The sequence below is a fragment of the Camellia sinensis genome, chromosome 13 (genome assembly GCF_055761805.1).
Source record: "Camellia sinensis isolate YWXY chromosome 13, ASM5576180v1, whole genome shotgun sequence".
Lineage (NCBI taxonomy): Eukaryota > Viridiplantae > Streptophyta > Magnoliopsida > Ericales > Theaceae > Camellia > Camellia sinensis.
This window is the reverse complement of record NC_138973.1, coordinates 7,207,502-7,213,754: the sequence shown is the minus strand read 5'-3', so window position 1 is coordinate 7,213,754 and position 6,253 is coordinate 7,207,502. Positions and strand designations below refer to the sequence as shown.

At 32.6% G+C, this 6,253-nt stretch overlaps 1 long non-coding RNA gene across 1 annotated transcript; it reads left to right on the top strand.

The window, feature by feature from the left end:
* The first annotated feature begins 17 nt into the window (after positions 1–17).
* Positions 18–798, top strand: LOC114277907 (uncharacterized). The gene is made up of 2 exons (XR_003634774.2): positions 18–388; positions 498–798. It is a non-coding gene; the product is annotated as an uncharacterized LOC114277907 (long non-coding RNA).
* The last annotated feature ends 5,455 nt before the right edge of the window (positions 799–6,253 follow it).

Here is a 6,253-nt window from a genome sequence, read left to right as displayed (position 1 = left end):
AGTGAATTTTTAAAAGGTTTTTTTTTTTTTGCTTTTTAGGTATATTTATGTTAGGTATGTCTAAAAATTAAAAAAATTGCTCAAAATATTAAAAAAATTCAGTAAAAACAAAAAAATACGAAAAATAAGAAAGTAGAATTTTCTGAAAAGTGTTTTTGAAAAATGATAACCAAGCATAGTGAATAATAATGAAAGAACTAACTAATTTAACATGAAAAATCACTTCATTTATCGGGAGCGTCTAGAGGCAGGACGTGTGTGCCTATGATGTGTTCCTACCATGTTCAACGTGAAATGTGTAGATGTAATAGGAATTTTTTCTCTCATGCAGAAACTCTCCCTTTTGGTCACTGAAGCATACAAGGATGCGCACCAGAAGAGTGTTCAGGTGAAAATCATCTCATCTTGTGAACTGTGAAATTTCTCTCTTTTTCCCTTTCCTCTCTATTAGAGTCCATCTGTCTGTCCCTGAAGATTACACTTTCTGATGTTGACAGGCCATGAAAGAAAGGATGAGTAATCTTGCCCAGAGCCTGGGAATGCCGCAGGGACTTGGTGAGGGATTGAAGTGAAGCTGACCCATTGACGGAGTTGAGCTTCAATTTTTGTATATGAGCTTTTTGTTGTAATGGCTATTTATGTGGTGACCTTTGTCAACCTAATGGTTAAATTTTCAAATTACATTTCCTTTTTCTTTATTTATTTCTGGCGACATTTCAAGGCTCCCTCTGTTTCTTGTAGTAATTTCTGGCTATATAGAAAGCAAAAACAACAGCAATTCATACTTGTTTTTCATTAGTCTCTCTCTCCTGTCAGAAATCAATATCTGACTATTGCATTGTTGAGTTCTAACTATGGTACAAGTCTTCCATGGTATAGGATGCCATAAAACCTTCATTGTCTAAATTTTATTTTATTTTATTTTATTTTATTTTGGGAGCAGAATTGTCTAAATTTCTGATGGCCAGGGGACATTTTTTTTTTTTTTTTTCTATCCAAAATTTTGGAATTCAGATTTATTCATCCAGTTATCATCTAGTTCAGTAGCTTCCAAAAAATTAATTTTAAAGTGATGAGTCTCATTTCAACAAATAAAAATCAAATTGAGGCATCATTTATTTTTTATCCCAATTGCTAGGGACTTGCAGCCAAATCTCTATAAATTGTGGGTAGTAAGAATGTAAATATTGGAGATTAAAAAAAAATGTAAAAAAGAAAATTTTGTTAGTGTTCATGTACGGCAATTTGTGGATTTTTGTTTTTGATTTATATAACATAAGAAAAATGCTAGAGGCCCCAAATTTTCTACCAAATAAATGACCAAATGTCTCACATGGGTGTGGGGCCCACAAAATTACGAACCCCATACCCATGTGAGACATTTGGTCATTTATTTGGTAGAAAATTTGGTATCTCTAGCATTACCCTTAAAAAACAGGTAATGGTTTGTTTTATTCTAAATATGAAATTGAGTGTGACCCATATTTCAGATTTATAATTTTATAGAATTAAATGAGTTTGTTGGACATTCAATGTGTTTTGTCCCCCACTCTAATTAGGAATGGCAACGGGGCGGGGCGGGGCCGGGGATCACCCTCCCCGTCCCCGATTCCCGATGGCAGAGCTTCCCCCCGTCCCCGTCCCCATCCCCGACCGGGAACCAACTACCACCCCCACCCCCGCCCCCGAACGGGGATCGGGTTTCCCCGATCCCGAAAATCCCCGGCCAAAAAAACAACATCAACAGAATATCAGGGCTCAAATACATCAACAACATTAAAAAAAAAAAAAAAAAAAATTAACATCTCAACATCAAAAAGCAGCATCTGTGGCTTGGAGGAGCTCCGTATGAGAGAGAGGAGATCTGAAGAACAAAAGCACAAAAGCCGACTGCGTAAGAGAAGGAGATCCGTGTGAGAGAGAGAGGAGATCTGTGAGAGAGTGTAAGAGAAGCTCAGCCGACTGCGTCTGTGGCCTGGAGGAGCTCAGCCGACTACGTTTGTATTGTGCGGAGAGAAGAGAGAGTGAGAGAAGAGAAGAGAGAGAGTGTAAGAGACCACCTAATTTAGGTGACCTAAACAATAAACATATATATAATATTCAAAGACTCTTTACAGCTGTAACATATATATATATAATATATATTCAAACATATATATATATATATATAATATATATAATATTCAAAGACTCTTTGACAAAGAGAGGAGCTTATAGCTGTAACCAAACCAAACATATATATATATATATAATATGTAAATCGAGGATAACCGGGGCGGGGCCGGGGCCGGGCCGGGGTCGGGGATGAAATATATATCACCGTCCCCGGCCCGAATATCACCGGGGATTTGTTTTTAAATACCATCCCCGGCCCGTTGGGGGTATTTTTCGGAGAAAAACCACTCTTATCGGGGACGGGGGGTCGGGTCCCCGTCAGGCCAGGTTGAAATTGTCATCCCTAACTCTAATCATGCGATTAGTGGGTCTATCATTGTCTTCATTCTAATTATTATACTCACTTTATCCCAAAATAGTCTTATATTTTATTTTTTATTATTCTAAAATATTAGTCCCTTTTCAAAATTAAGGACTAAAATAATACGAATTTTTTATTTTGCCTTTCTTTTAAATTCATTAACCTTACAAAAAATATAATTTTGACAATTGATATTTCTCAAAGAATGTACTATTAAAAGGATAATTTTGAAAAATCAATTTTTTTTAAAGTGCAATAATTGTACTACCAAAAGAGTTAATTAGTTTTTTGAAAATTAAGGCCTGGTTTGAGGTGTATCAAAAAAGTCCAAAAAGTTACAAAAAAAAGTAAAAAAGTTATCACTATTCACAAATTAAAAATATTAAAAAATTAATATACATAATATTTTTATCAAACAAAATTTACACAATTTTCGGGGCTGAATTGACCCCGTGTAGTGAGGGGAAAAAAAAAAAGAATTACATATATAAAATCACTAAGTTTGATGGAAATATTGGGCCCGTAGGGGCCCACCACGGGCCCCGTTTTGATAATCCGAACCACTGAATATGTACAACTCGTCCAGAACTATATGTCATTAAAAATCACGTTGATCGAAAATCGGTAACTACATGATCAAATCAGTTTTGTATAAAAAATGGATGGTGTTATAGTTAACAATTGACAAAAAAACTCACACGATCAGATAGTTATTGATATCCAATCAACGTAATTTTTTACAAATATATAGTACTCGACGAGTTCTACACATTGAACGGTTCCGATTAGTAAAACGGGACCCGTGGTGGGCCCCCATGGGCCAAACAGCACCGTCTAATTTATACCCGAAAAGGAGAGAATCAATCTCCTACACTATATCCTCTGCCGCGCTGCCCACGCGTGTACTACTGTACGGGCTATTCCATCTATAACTTTCCTTATACACTTATTTATACAATTTTTTAATACACATTTTTTCATAAAAATCAAAATGTTAACTCAAGCATCCATATTTTTTCCCTCAACTTTTTAGTTTAAAAAGACAAAAAGTGCACTTATTTAGGACACCCCAAACAACCCCAGTTTTTTGTTTTTCCTATTTTTTTTGTTTCTAGTGAATGTTTTTAAAATTTTAAGTAATTTTTTTTACTTTTTTAAATGCATCTTATTTAGATGTATCTAAATAGTAAAATATTGAATTTTTTTTTTAAAGGTTTTTGGTATTAAGAGTTTATAGCATAAACGATATCTAATATTTTCATAATGTCTAAGATCCCTTAGCATCAATCTAAAGAAAATTCGATTCAGAAAATTTCTGAAAATTTCTTTGGACTTCCCACTCTCCAAAGAAATTCACTCTCCAGAGAAATTCTAGACTTTTCAGAGAAATTTCTAACTTAAGCCTTCATCATCTTCTTTGTCCAGAGAAATTCTGGACTTCTTGAAGAAATTCCTAAAGTCTTCATCATCTTCTTTGTCTAGAGAAATTCTGAGAAGCCCAGAGAAATTTCTCTCCAGAGAAATTATAAACTTCCCAGAGAAATTCCTAAAGTCTTTATCTTTATCTTCTTCCTCCAGAGAAATTCTAGGAATCCGAGAAATTCTAAAATAAAATCACTTCCCAAAATATGCCTTGGAATGAACAATTCCCAAATGAGTAAAGAAGAACAATTTGACAAGAAAACAAACTTAGCAAAAGTTTAGACATAAACAAACATAATTCAGATTCAATATGACCAAATCTGAGAGGAAAATTTCACATAAACAAAACAGAACAAGAACCAATCCCCATTCAATCGCATAAATTATAGTGAATATGAGCTAAACATAGGTTGTAGAAAAACATACAATTCACAGATGAAAAAATTGAAAACCAAGTTAAATTAGAGAGACACCCCTGCACTTGGCTCAACCTGTATCTTTGTTTCTTCCTTCCCACTATCAACCTCTGGTGAAGCTGTAATAGCTCTTTAACTCTGATTCTTCCTTGTTTTCTTGTTAACCTTTGCACTATCAACACCTACAACATTAGCTCCACCAAACCATATCTTTTTTGACAATTCATACCCTTTTTGCTGATGAGCCTTCGGAAAAGTCCGATCCTCGCCCATTTTACTTTTGCTAGCATTGTTCTCATACCTCTTCTTTAACCTCCCCACTTTTCTAGATAATTGGGTCTTGCTAACATCAATGTGCAACTATTTCTTGATGAAATCATAAAAAGCATTCATATTAGTGAGTGGATCAGACCCTTTTTTCAAAGTACATTAAATCATACCTTTCAAAATTACAATCTCAACGAGTGGTTGACCGTTGTTTGCCATTTTTGTAGAGAGAGAAGAAGAAGATCGATGAGAGCTAGGGTTTAAACAGTATCATAGTAGAGAGAGAGATAAATGAAGTTTGATTTGAGATAATCAAATTTCTCTGTGATATATAGGTGTGGGGTTGATGGACTTTAGACATCATAAAATAATATTATGAATATCTTTCATTACTAAAAATTGGAAATGAACCTTAGACTAATTTTCACTAAAATATTTGTGAAAAAATTAATAAATACATAAAAATACAAAAAAATGTATTGAATTTTCATTTTTTTTTTTGTATTTTATGGTATTTAGTGTGTTTTTTTAAATTTTTTTTTACAAATATTATACTTTTTAAGTATATTTATGTTAGGTGTGTCTAAAAATTAAAAAAATATTGCTTAAAATATTTAAAAAATCATTGAAAACATTAAAATACAAAAAATAAAAAAAATAAAATTTTCTAAAAACTATTTTTTAAAAATCAGAACCAAACAAAGTGATTATTATTTTGGAACGTAATGAATAGTTAGTTCCCTTATTGTGTTTCAATTGATTAGTACCCTTTTAGTGTGTTTTACAATTTTGGTTATTAAAATTGAGCGGAATAAAATGATTATTTTATCAAAAATTTTATTTTTACATTTGATTGAGTTAAAAAAATAAAAATTATATTGCTTATAAAATCATTATTCATTAATTATTAAAAAAAATGATAATTCTATAAGAAAACCTAAAGAAGAATTGTTTCATCCTATCTTATTTCAATGAATTACAAAAAGGAGAGTCTGGTTTGTTTGTATTTATTCTTAATTCTTTCTTCCCTTAAATTTATATAATGAAATTAAAAAAAAAAAAGGATTAAATGTAATGAAATGATTAGGCACACCATACCAAGTGGGGTGGGAGAACATAGAAATTATTGAGTGGTGTAAGATCAGGATCAGCTAACACCCTAACAGTTTATTGATTGATGAATGATCTGATGAATGGACAATAATATCCTAATACGATGAATGGACAATAATATCTTAATACGATCCCACTAGCATAAAGTCTAACCCATGAAAATGAGGAGGGAGCACCCCGTGGTGCTATCATAGACCAAATTATATATTGTGGTATAGATTCCACATCTATATAAATATTATGCAGAGAATTTTATAATTAAATGACCGTTTAAAAATCAGTCGATATCTGGCAGTGGTTGAGTTCAAAATCAGTCATTTAATTTTCTTCCCGAACCAGTTGAATAACAAAATCCTGAACCGATAAAAACCTAAACCTTTAGAATCTTACATACCAAGTTGAACAAGTTGAATTGAATAAAAAGCAAGTAGAAAGAAAAAAAATGTTTGCATCAATATTTTGAATGGTATATTTGAGGGAACATTTATATAAACCTCTTTTCATATTCTCTTTAGAATTTACACATCCAAGGCATAATAGCTATTGGCCATGCATGTGA